Source organism: Amblyomma maculatum, chromosome 3 (assembly GCF_055883805.1).
Source record: "Amblyomma maculatum isolate TAMU_Amacu chromosome 3, ASM5588380v1, whole genome shotgun sequence".
Lineage (NCBI taxonomy): Eukaryota > Metazoa > Arthropoda > Arachnida > Ixodida > Ixodidae > Amblyomma > Amblyomma maculatum.
The window spans coordinates 171,708,812-171,724,688 of record NC_139346.1 but is presented as its reverse complement, the minus strand read 5'-3'; the positions used below and the strand labels follow the sequence as shown (position 1 = coordinate 171,724,688).

Sequence of the window (15,877 nt, the reverse complement as noted above, 5' to 3'; positions counted from 1 at the left end):
CATAAAGCTGGGGCCTTCACCGGGAGAGACAACCTCTTTCCTTTTCTCTTCCTTCCGCCTATTAGGAAGCTACAATAACAGAGCGTAACGCACAACGAAATCAATAGAACGTCACCATCAGCGAACATCCAGCGCCGGCGTTGCGGGTGAGAGGCCGATACAGAGAGGGAGACAAAGAGGGTAAAGGTACGACAGAGAGGGTACAGCGTAGAGAGGGGAAAGCAAGGCAGCCAGTGGCGGCGCGCGTCGGTGGCGATGTGCGTGTGTAACGTGCGTGCCGCCGCTGAGCGGCGGGCGGCGCTCGCAACAGTTGCCGCCGTCGCTGCTGGTCGAAGAACTTCCGTCGCGGCTGCCGTTCGACGCTGTGCGCGCGTTTTTTCTCGGCGGATTCGGCCGGCGATGGCTGCTGCTTCTGTCGGTTCCCCCGTTTCCGTAGCCGGTGCAAGATGCAGCGGTTGTTTCGGCGCACGATCGCGCACTGTGGCGCGCTGATATGGTTTCCCCGACGGCCACCGAACGATCCTGCGGACGCCGAGAACGGCTCACGACGCTAGAGTAAGTGGACGCGGCAAACATATGCTGCGCTGCCTGCGGGCGCCTGTGCAAGCGTGGGTTGCGCGCGATACGGTTTCGAGGATCTCATCGACGTTTGCGAGAGTGGCCGTGAAATCTGTTAGTAATTCGGCTTTTCGATTGGCTCTAGTTCTGACGAAGAACTTTTTCCTCGTCGGGTGAGATAACGGAGAGAGCAACTTCTGGATTTATCGCGGTCCCGTTAAATCGGGTGGTTGCTTGAAAACGCCCACCTTAACAGTTTACGTGTAATTTATTTGTGTTTCTCATTAGACCTGCGCGCCCTTGTCTGTACCACGCACGAAGCAGCCCATGTGCGTGCGATGGTGTGTGCTCCAACGACGTATGGAGCATGATTCTCGTGCTCGCGAGGTAGCTGCGTTTAATGTTATAATGTTGCGAGCCACATGTTTATCTTTAGAAATTATATTGATTAAGGCATTTTTAGTTTGAGATTGCTAGTACGCTGACTGTACCGTTTGACGCATACAGATTGTGGCTTAATTTCGTAGTTTATCTGCTCTCGACTTCCCTTCACTTCTAGTTACAAGGAAATAAAAATGTGCAAAGAAAATAATGATAAGGCCGATCATGTCCCGAAATAAAGCGGACATCGGTCGTGTTTCAGTCGCTGGCATCTCGGCGTGTGTATTTGACAAGTCCTCTTGCATCTGCAGATTTGCCTCCGAATGGCTTGCAATCCAAACCGGTACAAACAGTGGCCGATGGCAGTGACACATATTTTCGCAAACAGACCGAGGAAGAACTTCAACTGACAGGTTTCAGCTGTTATTCTGTGATTTCATGCGAGCATTTTACTGCCTCGTCCGTTCGGTAACATATGCAGCCCCAAATTTTCAATACCGCGTGCGCGTGTCAGTACAATTCGGGCGCGGAAGTGTGTGCAAAAGAAACAGAAAGCAACGCACAGAGAAAAGAAATGGATCACTGTTGCAGTCAGGTGTTTGTTCAGAGAGCTGATAGGTGTGGGGCAGTGCCCAAACACGTCACATGTCACGTAACAGTGTGGTACGGATATTTCAGCGAATGCGCTCATTCAGCACCATTAAGCGTATTTGTCAGTAGTGCTGCGTTGATTTTCAGCCAATCCAGGTTTATTTTCGTTCATGAGATGAAATAAACACATTATAGCTTTTGTCTGACTGCTGTTCTATCTGTTGCTCCATACGAGGGCAGAGGGTCGACTCTAGCCCGCATACACCGACCCGCGTTACTTGCCTTCATGATTAAGGTCCGGTCGTGTTAAGCTACCTATTTACCAGTGAGAATGATTACCCGCCTCAAGCGCCCTCGTTTGAAGCGTCACAAACGAATGACGCCGCCGTGATACAACTTCTGCGTCTTATCCATCTCGCGCTCGCATTTCACCGCGGGTCACGATCATTAATTAGCGTGGTTGCAATTAATCTTTGCACTGCTCTATAGCGTTCCACGCTTTCCGTAAGCTTACGAGATCCGAGCTATATTTAGAATTTTCTAACAGCTTGCGAAGCAGTTCAACATACACTACGCGTCTCTCCGCGGACATTGAAGTAAATATCCTGGGGCGAGCGGATATTTGACTTCACAAGAGTTGGCACAGCTTTAACTTTTCGCACTTCTATTCGTGTCTCTCATATCTCTTCCATATTTAGAATTTCCGAAAGCCGGCGGAACAGCACAACGCGCAGCTGTCACTTGACATACTGAGAAACTCGGTCGGCAGACTTCGAATATTTGAAAAAACAAAAAACGCACTGCCGTGTAGGGGGTACACGTGTCGGTCTCTCTGTCGCAGGCGTTCTAGTCGCGGCCACTGTTCGATTTCTTCAGTATAGATCTATTGAAATCTTTCCGGCAGAAGTACGTGCGTGCTCGAAATGTCAATCGCCATGTCAGCGTTAGCAATAACGGCGAACGGGGCGCCGTGCTAAGTGCTCAGAGTTCGTTCTCGTACACTTCTCGTGTGACCTTATGACCAACAGGTGGTTCGAACCGAGAAGAATTGATTACGGCCGCACTCCCGCCCCCCTCTCTATGGAGTAAGAAAGGAGGGTGGAGAGAGAGAAGAAGCGAAGCAGCTGTTGCGTGAGCTGTATATGCGGAGCCTTTCATCGTTATTACTACATCTTTCTTTTTTGGTTGTTTTTCTGACGCGTGACAGACGCGCAGCCGCGAGTGGTACGCCGAGCGAAAGCTCCGGTTCATTCGCCCGCTGATAAAACGAGAGGGGGTCTCTCTGCGGAGCTCTCGTTTCAGCGGTGCACCTGACGGGTTGTTGACGATGACGTCACGCAGCGCAATGCTCTTGGCGTACAAATCCGAGGCACCGTCGCCTGTGTGCACAGATTGCACGGTGGGATATCGGTAATGCCTGGTTTTAGGCGGTGCCATATTCGAGAAGGGAACAGATACAAAAATGCCGCCGTGACGCCTATACTACTGGGCACAGTAGGCTTATTTTTAGTGTGTCGCAAAACTTACAAATGCCCACTGGAATGAGCTGTTAACGATTCGGAAGCAGTTGTTCATGATCTTTAATTAATCATCATCAGCTGGTCTATACCCATTGAAGGGCTGAGGCCTCTCCCATACTCCTTCAATTAACCCGGTTCTGTGCTAGCAGCATCCACTTGACCCCTGCGAACTTCTTAACCTCATCCGCCCACTTCACTTTCTACCGCCCCCTGCTACGCTTTTCTTCCCTTATAATCCAATTTGTTACGACCATCGGTTGTCCTCTCTATGTACTAAATGCCCTGCCCATGCACTAGAATGTCAGTAACTCGAGTTATTTTTCTGACCCACCTTGCACGCCTCCTATCTCTTAATGTTACCCCTACCATTTTTCGTTCCATAGCCCTCTGCGTTGTCCTCAACTTAAGTAGAACCCTCTTGGTTAGCCTCCACGCTTCAGCACCATAGGTGAGTACAGGTAAGATGTAACTGTTGTATATTTTCCTCTTGAGCGTTACCGGCAAGCTGCTGGTCATAATTTGCGAGTACTTGTCAAATGCGCCCTCTCCCAATCTTATTCTCCTAGTTATTTCCCTTTCATGGTCTGAATCTACGGTTACTACCTGTCCTAAGTAGTCATATTCGCCTACCACTTCCAGTGCTTCGTTCCCTATGTGAGCTGCTGTTCCTTCCCGATGTTGTTGAACATTACCTTAGTCTCCATGCATATTGATTTTCCAGCCTAACGTTCTGCTTTTCATGTCTAGGTCATCAATCATTATTTGCAGTTCATCCGCTGAGTTACTTAGCAAGACAATGTCATCAGCAAATCGCAGATTACTGAGGTATTCTCCATCTACCCTTATCCCTAACTGCTCCCATTCCATGTCTCTAAATATTTCCTCTAAGCAAGCTGTGAATAGTACTGTGGTGATCGTGTCTCCTTGCGTAGCACCTTTCTTTATGGAAATTTTGTTACTTTCTTTATTCAGAACTATGGTTGCAGTGCAGCCACTATAGATATCTTTCAGTACTTTGACGTACGGCTCGTCTACACCCTGATTTCGTAATGCTTGTATGACTGCCGAGGTTCATACTGAGTCAGATACTTTTTTGGTAATCAATGAATGCTATGTATAGGGGCTGGTTATATTCCGAGCATTTTTCTATCACCTGGTTGATGGCATGGATATGATCGATAGTAGAGTACCCTTTCCGAAAACTTGTTTGATCTTTTGCTTGATTGAAGTCTAAGATTGTCCTAATTCTGCTAGCGATTACCTTAATAAGCACGTTATATGTAACATACAGTAAGCTGACTGACCTGTAATGTTTCAAGTCCTTAGCGTCTCCTTTCTTATGAATTAAGATAATGTTAGCGTTCTTCCATGGCCCTGCATGGTACCGTCGATGACACCAGGCATTGCGAAAACAGGGTGGCCAGTTTTTTTAGCTCGATATCCCCCAGTCCTTCAACAAATCTGTAGTTACCTGATCCTCCTCAGCTGCTTTCCTCCTTTTCATATAGTTTCTAAAGCTTTCTTAACCTCGTCCTTCGTGACTGGCGGAACGTCCGACTGCTTTTCACTACTGCCTATCTCATTTTTGTCCTGACTACTTCGGCTACCACATGAATCAGTATAGAACTCCTCAGCTAGTTTGACTATCCTGTCCATATTAGTAATGACATGGCCCGCCTTATCCCTTAGCGCATACATCTGATTTCTGCCTATGCCCAATTTTCTCTTCACCGCTTTAAGGCTGCACCCGTTCTTTAGAGCATGCTCAATTTTCCCCATGTTATACTTCCTTATGTCAGTCACTTTATGCCTATTGATTAGCTTTGCTATCTCTAGCAGTTCTATCCTGTCTGTTGGGTTGGAAGCTTGCAGACTTTGGCGTTTCTTAATCAAATGATTGAAATTTTTCGTCTCCTTAGACAGTTTACCGTTATCCTCTCTAACTATCCTACCGCCTAATTCTACCTACCTTGCACTATGTAATGATATCTCTGAAATTATTGTTTATTGCTTCTACGCTAAGGCCATCATCCTCGGTTGAAGCTGAATAGCTGTAGTGATATCCTGAATTATTCTGCCCCCCCCCCCTCACTGCTTATTCGTTGATGGACTTCTTTCTTACTAATCTGTTCCGTTCCCTCCTCAGATCTAGGCTAATTCTAGACCTTACCATCTTGTGGGTACTGCATTGCACTTTCCCGGTTACCTCTACATCCTGCATGATGCCGGGGTTAGAATGCAGTACGAAGTCAATTTCATTTTCAGTCTCACCGTTAAGGCTTTTCCATGTCTGCTTCCGGTTCTTCCGTTTGCTGAACAAGGTATGCTTTAGTTATTGAGCTCTGCAAACTCAACTAGTAATCCCCATAATATAGCCAAATGGGCGAGTTAGTGGAACATATTGGGTGGAAAAACAGCGCAAAAGACAAGCACCAGAACAGCGCTCGTCTTGTGTTTCTTTGCTCTGGTGCTTGTCATTTGCGCAGTTTTTCCATCCAACAGTAATCCCCCCTGCTATTTTCCCCATGTTATATTCTCATTTTCAAATTCTCATTTCTAGAGCCAATGCTTTCTCCCTACCTTGGCATTGAAGTCACCCATTAGTGAAGTATACTGTGTCTTTACTTTCCCCATTGCCAATTCTACACCTTCGTAGAAGCTTTCGGCTGCCTGATTATCATGACTACATGTAGGCGCGTAAGCTTGTACAACCTTCAATTTATAGCACTTATTAAGTTTACTGACAATGCCTGCCCCCTTCTCAATATTGCTATAGAGCTTCTATATTACCAGCTACTATGTCATTATTGACAAGGAGCCTTATCCCTATAGTTCTCGTCTCTCCGGTAAACATGTCCGCCCTTTAGTATAGTATATGCCTCATTCGGCCTCCTATAACCTCATTAAGCCCTATCACATCCCATATCATATATTCCTCTCAAAGTACTGCTAAACTACCCTCACTAGCGTTAAACGTTGCCAGGGTAAGTTTCCAACGGCGGCCTGTCCAAAGCCGGAGATTCTTAGCACCCTTTCTGCGTCGCAGGTCTGACCGCCGCCGGGGTCAGTAACTTCGCAGCCGCTGGGGACTGAGGGCCAGGGATTTGTTAGAGTATTCATAGAAGGTTGTGGCCAATTACTACATCAGGGTGGCGAAATCCTTTTCTGGTGAGGGAGTGCGTTTCCGGAGATGTTCACCGGATAGGTCGCATCCCAAACATGCAATTCCATCGCCACGTGTATTTTTTTTTAATCCGGTGGGGAATTGCGTGACACCGGGATTCGAACCACGGTCCTCTTGCACGGAAGGCGGATGTTCTACCTCTACGCCACCGCTGCAATCATACTCCACTGCTGCAACCTTTAATTGGTCTCTCCTACCTCGCTAGGCAGACGGGCAAATTCTCATTTATAACAATGCTGTATTGTTAACCGCATTAAATAACTAAGGCCTTTCCTGTTTGGACAGGGAGCAAGGCAACAAGAAGCTCTCTCATAGACATAGGGAGTATATCGTATCGCAAGGCAGATTACCATGAAACAGAACAGGGGAGGAAGGGCAGAGTTTTAACACAGTAAAACCGAGTACGTGCGAAAGTTTTTTCTTTTTGGGTGTGTATAGGCGGAAATTGGTGGTGACGAGGACGTGTCATGAACAGCGCGGAAATGTCTTGTAGTTTAACACGAGGGAGCGTCGGCGGCGACCATAGGTTCGACGTTCCGCTTCCGCTCTCTCATGAGAAATTCCTGGAGAAGATCGTCTTTGGGGTTGACGCTCCAGCCGGTGACATAAAAGTTCAGGTGAGGCGTTAAATGCACAAAGGGTTATACATAAAGCCTTTACCTAATAATATGCATCCGGTATATCATGAAGGTCGCAGGAAGGCAAGAGCCAGAGTTATAACTTGCTGGGAAGTACAAAATGGCCGTCTATGTAGACGTCGCAGATTATAAGGACAAGGAAGCAGTGTGGTGAATGACGGATGAGGACGCTTGGTGACCTCTGGGTCAGTCGGAACCCGCTCCTCAGAAACGACAGATGAGGCAGCTGTAGCATTAGCTATATCTCACACTATAACGCTTACCTGATATTCAGCGACTCAAAAACAGCCATCTGAAATTTGGCGAGGGGCAGAATATCTGATACAGTGGCACAACTTCTTAATCGGGCCAAAAGACGAGAGTTTAGGGAGGTGGGAATTGTATGGGTGCCGGCACACTCTGGAAACACTGCGAACGAGGCGGCTCATATGAATGCTCGAGGTTTCGTCAGCTGAGCAGGTGAGCCGGCGGTTCCGTAGAGTTTCACGAGAGATGGGCTGGTATCTTTTTATGATATCACAAATCACTATAAACTCGTGCGGAGGATTTATCCGCCCCCGGACAAGCAATTGGTCTAGACACATCAATGCGCCTGGCAAATATTGCAGACCCGCTCTTTCCTTAATCCCTATATGCAGTAAAATATGCCCGGAAGACACTAAGCTGGAGCGTAGATGGTACCAGGAGCTGGCAAAATATGACGTTGTCTTATAGGAGCTCAGAATAGCGCCGCTGCCGGCGGATGTTATGCGAGATCTTTCTTTCGAGCAGTGGGCGGCCTTGTTGGCCAGCTCAGACCCAGTCGTCCAAACCAGGGCTGTGTAGTGGGCCACCCAGGTCGCCGTCAGCCATTGGTTGATGGCCACCTAGCATGGAACAGTCGCACGCGCTGTCTGACAAAATAAAGTTTTTTATTGCGAAAGCAATACTACTCGCACTTTCAAGCCGTCAGCGTGGTCCCGGAGGTAGCCACGTTTGACCTTTGACCTTTAGACGACCTCCGTAGACGACCCCAAGCTGGCAGGAGCTGCCAACTTTGGTCTCTCGTTTCACATAGGACGATAATGTCAGAATCAGCCTGCCAGGACCCTGGCATTCACGTTACCCCCTAGACCACTAAGACACGTTCGTATTAGTTGGCTAAAGCGGGGCTTTATATGTGGGCTAAGGAAGGAGAAAAAGAGAAAGATTGAACGCTCGGTCACCCACAGCTAATGCTTTCGCTCAATATTTGGTTCAGCAGCATTGAACCCTTCCAATTTTTTTCCCCATCTATCCATGGGCTAGAATCTACTCGATCCGTCGAGATCTCTTTTGCCTGAGCTCGGTAAACGCAAGCCAAGACATTCTAGGTTAAATTTGACCGCGTGAAAAAAGTACTTTAATACTAAGACTTATAATGAGAGTAAAGCGTATGATAGCAAAACTGCTTAGTGAGCGAGCCTTGATTGGTATGCCTCAGTCGGCAGTCTTTTGATTTATGCAAGCGCATGTTGCGAGTAGCCGCTTAGATGTCAAGAAAGCTTGACGCGCCAAATTCCACGCGTCACGAGCGTGACGCACGGATTCTGCACGCAGCTTGACTGTCGCAATTCGGAAGGTTGGTATGCGGCAATGCTCTGCTATTTTATAATCGTTACAGTTTCATCTTTTTTGCAGAAACATTGCATCTTTATGATCCCGCTATATATATATATATATATTTTTTTTTGTGACCGTGAAGCTTAATTCTAACCGTGTCTGGGGCTCGTTTATGTACATATGAATTCCATTCCACTCCGTGGCTGGGAATCGAAGTCAGTTCTTCTTGACCATCAGTAGACCGCCAAAGAGTCAGTGAGTTAGTAGTCTTTAATAATCAATGACGTTGGCACGAAGGCCTATTCAAGGGAGAGGGGTAGTAGGGTTAGGGAGGTCACATTTTGGTGTCAGTGCTTGCTTTATGTGCAAACTCTCGGAGGGATAGCAGCGTGGGTCGGGCCCGAGTGTCTTCGTTGATAGGACGACTTTTCTAATGTTTCCTACGTCTTCGTCGTCGTTTTGAACGCAAGCATCGGCAGAATGTAGCATTTCAAGCATAACATGGCAGAAGCCTTGTCTCTTGCAGAAGAAATCCACCCTTAGGCAGCTGGCTCGTTCGGAATTTAGTGCTCGCTGCGGGTTTTAACCCCCGCTCTACCTACGCATAGTAACTGCCTTACAGCGGAGCCCAGCAGCGCCTCCACGAAATTCATCTAGACAAAAGCTTCTTCTGAAGGGCCGGTTAAGACCTTACTAGCGAGGCTAAAACGAAACGACGTCGTAAAATGCTTTATGCAACTGCCTCTCCTCTTATACATTACGCGTGCGAGGCTGACTCTTTTCTGTTGGCTTTCTTTCTTTAATTTGTCTTCCTTTCGTCCAGTCTTTGTTTTCTTTTTCATGCATTCTCATCACTCAGTTGCTGCGTCGTCTGCGCAGAATGACCCGGCTGTCGTCTGCATAAACGACTCGACTGTCGTCTGCGCGAACGAGTCTCTTCTTTTCCTGTCGTCTGTCTGCACGAAGTGGACGCGAGGAATGAGGCGGGTGCGATGGGGCAGTGGGAATTGGGGACGCAGGAGGCGCCTCCTAACGACTTCCGCGCGCAAAATGGCGGTCCCTCGGAAGAAGCAAACAGGTCCCCTGCGCCCGCTCGGGCCCCCACACATGTTCGTCGACTGGCTGGCTGGACCGCCGATATATATAAGGCGGGCGAAAAATCGATGCGGAGTCACCCCAAAATAGATTTCTATCGTCCCCGGGAACACCCGCTTCCATTCACTACTGGAGGGGGAAATGGGGTTGAAAGGGGGAAAGCGGGCGAACTTGTGCAAACAGTCCCTTTCAATTAGGGACGCGCGAATAGATGGTATCAAGCACGAATCCTACTTGACGACAGAGCCCTCTATGCAGCGGGTGGTGCTGTGCACTTAGACTTCAATTTTGATCCAGTCGTGCGACGAAAGATGGAAGCGAATTATGCATGCGATGCTTGTTGACGCTAAATCTAATTCTGCTCCAGTCCGAAGCCTGCACAGGCCGGCCCGCATATTCTGTTTTCAATCATCACTCACTCGCAAGCACCGTCGTGTAGATTGTGACAGATGGTGTTGACGTAGCCAATGAGATTAGGGCATTGATATATATATATATATATATATATATATATATATATATTGCTTGCATTTGCTTTCGACGCAGCGTCAGTGTCGCATTTTGCGAAAGTAATAGCGTCAGAGAGGTTAAAGATCTTTCTGGACGCCTTAACAATTTTCCTTCGCGTTAACCGTCAGCAAAGAGTGGCGTAATGAAGGTGGAATGAATAACAATAAAAATGACCCAGCTGTAAAGAAGCTCCTCTCTGTAGTTTATTCCGAGTGTGCAGATGGCGTCCAGTTAAAAGACGCCATGTTGCGCTGAACCCTGAGCTCACTTTATTTTGGACTATCTTGTCAGCGACTTTGTATGGTTGACGAGGTGGAATCCGGAAGGGACTGGACTGCTACCGTCGAGACTGCTGTGATCCAGTTGATCTGCACTTGTGCATATCGTGTTTGATAATCCTCGTGTACGAATTTGCAACACGTTTACCTTGACAAGTATTACTTTTTTTTTTATTGCAGCAAAGCCTTGAACGTTAGATGGAATGTCGTCAGTGAAAAATTAAAAAAAAACCTTAGATTGAGGAATACCTTCCTCCTGCAGCTTCATGTTATGTTGGACGGAACAGCACAGTCATCATCCAAGGGCTAAAAAAACATTAATGTAGCAGGGCGTGATAAAGCTTGCTCGGTATGTTTCGTGTGCAGAAGGCGTCGCGGATTATGGAGAGAATCGGCAGTTTCACCTATGGATAGAGGCGTACTCGTGCCAGGCTGATTTATCAGAGATAGACGCTTGAAATAGGCGCTGCTTTATTGTCCGTTACAACTCTTTCTTCTCTTCCGCTCTCTGCATGCCGTACAGAAAATATTAGGACAGGAATCTTGGTGCTGCCTTCTTTACTGTAGCAAAAGGAGGCGTGGACTGATAAGCGAAATAATCCGTTCGAACGTCGCTGCTGTCGCGCTTAACGTTGCGCAAAGCTCTTCACCTGCTTCCTTACCAATATGAACAAAGAAATCCTTAATGAGTCCTTGTTTTTCTTTTGCTTTGCTCTGGGACAAAAACAGTACTATTCTTTTCAGGACGGACGTTTCTGATAGCCGGAATTGCAGGGACTGTAAGGAGCCAGTGCCACACAAAGAGCACGCAGGAAGAGGACGAAGAGAAGGAGTGGGAAACGAAGGCCTATTTGATATGTGCCATCAAATTAGAGGAGAACAACAACAACAACGCTTGGAGAACGTGGCGGCAAGAACTCTAAGAGAGCGGTTGGCGACAGAAGATTCTTCTGTGTGTGACTGCTGGCGCCCCGGGTTTCCAGGCATGAGCCCCTGTCGCGGACATCTGAACCTCTAACCCGGACTGACCATCATTCTGAGCCTTCAGACTCATCGGTCTGAGCCGCCACCAGACACAGGCGTAGCTGTTCTCGGGCCCCTCCCGTAACTTGCAGCTGTCGTGGTGAGACTATCACACGGGTGACCGAATGGAGGTGCCGGGCCAATGGCAGTGACTGCAGCAGCCCTCCGCACTGAAGCCTAGGTCCATCGGTTACGCGACTTTAAAGGACCTTCTAGCCGGCTCGGATGCGCACCATCAGCTCATGCTGGTGGAGTGAGCCAGAGCAGCTGCTGAGGTCAACGGACTCCTGGACAAAGGACCGCCGACCATTGCTCTTCCCTAGCCTACTACCTCTAACCCCCAATTTCTTCCAATAATATCAATCAATCAATCAATCAATCAATCAATCAATCAATCAATCAATCAATCAATCAATCAATCAATCAATCAATCAATCAATCAATCAATCAATCAATCAATCAATCAATCAAATCGTTCGCATAACTCAGGTAGCCAGGGAAGTGTTGACTGAGACGCAGGCAGCCGGCGTTTGGTCACCCGGGTGGTGGCAACGTCACGACAGCTGTAAGTCACGGGAGGTCCCAGAGATCAGCTGCTTGTGAGTCTGGTGGCTCAGGTCAATGAGTCTGGAGGCCCAGGATGATGGTCGGTCCGGGACTAAAGGCCCGGTCGTCTGCGACAGAGTCCTAAGCCTGGAAACTCAGGGCGCCAGTAGACACATCTAGAAGAATCTTCTGTCGCCTACCTGTGTCTTCGTGTTCTTTATGCCACGCTCTCCACGCGTGCCACGTTCTCCACGCTTCAAGCTTTCGTTTCCCTCTCCTTCTTTTCGTCCTCCTCCTACGTGCTCCTTACAGTGACAGATACCTTTCTTGCGACAGGAAAGGGCTGCCTGAACCATGAGAAAAAGAAAATTCTGATACACATGAAGTATTTATTGTCTGTGGGTGTATATCGCATTTCCACCAGCCCCTTTTTAACTTGACAACGTTAAAAAAGTAAAAAAAAAAAAAGGACGAAGAAGGTAACGGTGCTTAAAAGAAATGGGAGTGGTTTCTGGTTCCCGGGACAGTCTGGCAGAGAACAGCTGCACCGGACTGCGCGTAGCGCGTACGCGCATTTTCTCGCAGGCGCTGTGCTCCGTATTTCGGCGCTTATTGACTTGGCGGTCGCCGCTCGCGCGTTCAGGTAAAATAGTCGGGAGGGCGCACAGCGAATCATGGCAGTTACCTGCGGCGTTAAATGAAAACTGTGAACCCAGTCGGTACCGCGGTTCTCACTATCGCTTTTCTGGACACGGACGGGTTAGGTCCGCGTCCCCGTTCTATAGTTTCCGCAGCGCAAGAGACGATCTGCTGATTTTTTTTTGCGGGCTGGCTCCTGCCTCATAAGCCAGGAGGCTGCCCGTAAAAGCGCAGGTATCGCATTAGCGCTTAAAGAAACTGGTTTGGTTAACGCCGAAATGAGAGTACGTGAGAATATTTCACCGACATGGCCTTTTTTTTTTTTTTTTTTTTTTTCAATAGTGATCCAAGTTCCGAGAGTCATATGAAAATGGTCGCATTACACGCGTAATGAACGCCTTTTCATAACCTCAATATTTTTAATCAGTCGTTTCGTTACTGCCGGGATGTATAAATATTACAGCATACTGTAGCTAAAAGAGCAAAATGTATTTAAAAGACAACTATGGCGGACTCCGGAAAAGTAAGCAGATAAGAGTTTAGTAATCTTTTAGTGCGAAAGCACTTATCCCGCCAGTCCTCTCCTCAAGTTTGTGTGATGCCTCCACTCTTAGTTTCCGTGACAACTGTGACGTCAGCTGGTGACGATCGTGCCACCGAAGCGCTGAATGGCATGCATATACGCAACAGATACGTCTATGATCGTCCCCCTCCCCTGCTGCTTCTTGCGCGTACGGCATCACTAATGCACCTTCGTGTCAACATTTTAACGCAACAACGTACGTAATTGAATGCCGCAAAGTAAAGACGTTTAACACAGCCTTACTCTGTGCCAGTCTCTAAATTGTGAACAGCCAAGCAAAACCATCAAGCAGATCATATATGGATCTTAAAAATGTGGCTAAGAAACGAGAACCGAAGAGAAACCGTGAGAAGCAGCTGACACGAGCTGCTGAAACACCAGACCAAAGGGGCTGCGAGTATGGAGGCAAACATTAATCGAAAGTGTGGTAAATGCGCTCTTCAACAGCTACGCCGAACCATTTTCGCACGACCACTTGGTATAACCATTCTTAAACTTTCCTCACTTTTTTTTCTCGGCTTCATCCATTGCCCTGTTTAGTATGTGGTTCTGCTGCAACGCTCCAAGTATACTTCGTCTTCAAATAAAGAGCCAAAAGCCAAACGCAGGCGCTCTGCTCAAAGGTACCGCTTGAGCCCTCAACTTCATGCTCGTCAAAAGTGGCCCGTCGGGCACCGCGAGTCGGCTCGTTCTCGAACAATGTTCTACAGCAAGTACCTTGGCGCTGGCCACATGAGCGTGAAATTTGTAGTTCTACCTCCTTGGTAGGAGCGACCAATTACCCTGTGTCACATTTTTAGACCACGGCTCACACTCAATCATTCGCTCCGATCCATGTACGCACACTCATTCACTCCACTAACAATCAAGCATCCGCTCCTCTCACTCAGTATATTCCACTCTCTCGCTCACTGTGCTCCACTGGCCTTAGTATACACTCCGCTCACTCTGCTCTACCCTCTCATTGCACTCAATCATTCGCTGCACTCTTTTTCTCGCTCTTTGCACTCAATCATCATCATTTACATCACTGTTCTACGCACTCACAGCGCTCACACTTTTACTCCGTTCAGTGTACTCCACTCATCCTTTTCACACAATCCCTCGATTGCTCCGCTCTACGCACGAACCTCGCACCCATTCACTCACTACGCTCGCTCCATTCACACTCTCATTTGCCTGCACTCACTAACAACACTCATTAGGTCTAATCACTCTCTCGGCACCGCCACGGTGGCTCAGGGGCTACGGGGTCGAATCCCGGCTGTGGCGGCCGCTTTTCAATGGAGGCGAAAAGTAAGGCGCCCGTGTGCTGTGCGATGTAAGTGAACGTTAAAGAAACCCAGGTGGTCGGCATTTCCGGAGCCCTCCACTAAATATCTCCCATAGCCTGTTTCGATTTGGGAAGCTAAACCCTAGAAATCAAACCAATCATGTTCCTTCCTTCACTCCGCTCACTCTGATCCGCTGACTCACTCTCTCAATTACTCCGCTTCGCACACTCCGTCACTCCACTCAGCTCACGCTACTCCGTTTACCCTGCTCAGCCAGCTTAGCCAGCTCATTCGCACACAATTTCACTCAGTCCGCTCCAAAAATTCACTCCGCTTCATCCGCTTTCTCGCTCACTGTACTCTCCGTATACCATGCTCCCCAAACACACTGGCTTGCCCACTCCACTGAACTCACGCTTATTCACTTATTCCTCCCAGTCACTCACTCGCTCTGCTTCAATCACTCCACCACTGAGACGGAAATCGAGACCCGAACAAAATATGCACAAACTATCACACGATGCAATTCGACACCTCAGACGATGTTATCCGACAAATCTATTGACTGTACAAATCGATTTTACTTTGATCGCCTCCTCCATGCTTTTTTTTTAATCTGATTGCATCTTGGCTTTCTAGTTCCGCTGATGCACGAGCTTCCAGTGGGTAGATGCTTCTGGAGGGCGCAGGTGGCTGGAGAATGGGCATGAAGACTCTAATTAGGAGGCGCACATCTCACGGAAGGGCGCCCGGAAGACGCCCCCATCACCTCCGATCCGCCAAGGACGCAGAAGTGCGGCCACAGACAGAAGCTGTTTCGCCGAATGACGACATCACACCTAGCACAGTAAAGCAACAGATATAGATGACAAGGCGCATTACAGCATGGAGCAGCGCCGCACAAACCACGAGCCACAACCCAGCACAGCACACGCAACACGGCACTAACGAAGAACAGCGACATGCAGCTTTCTACACAAGGCGGCTCAAAGCACAGCAATATCAGTTGGGTGTTTATGTGTTTTCGACTCCATCCCAAGTTCCAATTTCGCTCGACCATTTCAGCTTGGCCGAGAGCTGACAAGTAAGCTTGTGCCGGTGTATTGGCTTTCGTACGCCGTGTCTGTGTCGACACCCGAGTGGCTTTTCGTCTTGGGTCTGCTTTTGCTGCTTCTCTGCCTCGAATGGCCGCATCCGGTTTCCTTTGCTTCTGCTAGCAAATAACAAGGAGGCGGTGTTTTTAGTTTCAATTTTACTTGTTTTCATGCTTTTCGTTTCAAGAAAACTAATGCTCTTACTCTATTTTTTTATCTCTTTAATTCTTAGCGTTCATTTTTTTTTTTCTGTCTTTCTGCCGGGGTAATGTTACCACTGTGAACGCACTAATTTAGCTGTAACAATATGCTTGTCCCGGTCTAATGGTTGCCCAAGGGCGAAAACATTAGGTTGCTGTAAGGCGAAGCCTATCGAGTTGTT

At 48.0% G+C, this 15,877-nt stretch overlaps 1 protein-coding gene across 4 annotated transcripts in view; it reads left to right on the top strand.

Moving 5' to 3' along the window:
- Nucleotides 1–279: 279 nt before the first annotated feature.
- Nucleotides 280–15,877, top strand: part of Rph (Rabphilin) — a 123,893-nt gene continuing 108,295 nt past the window's right edge. The window contains exons 1-2 of one of the 4 annotated variants that reach the window (XM_084598643.1): nt 282–555; nt 15,041–15,406. The gene's annotated coding sequence lies outside the window, so the exon portion shown is untranslated. Of the gene's footprint in view, nt 556–15,040; nt 15,407–15,877 lie in introns of all 4 variants that reach the window. The other 3 variants (XM_084598644.1, XM_084598642.1, XM_084598641.1) reach the window with 3 other exon arrangements.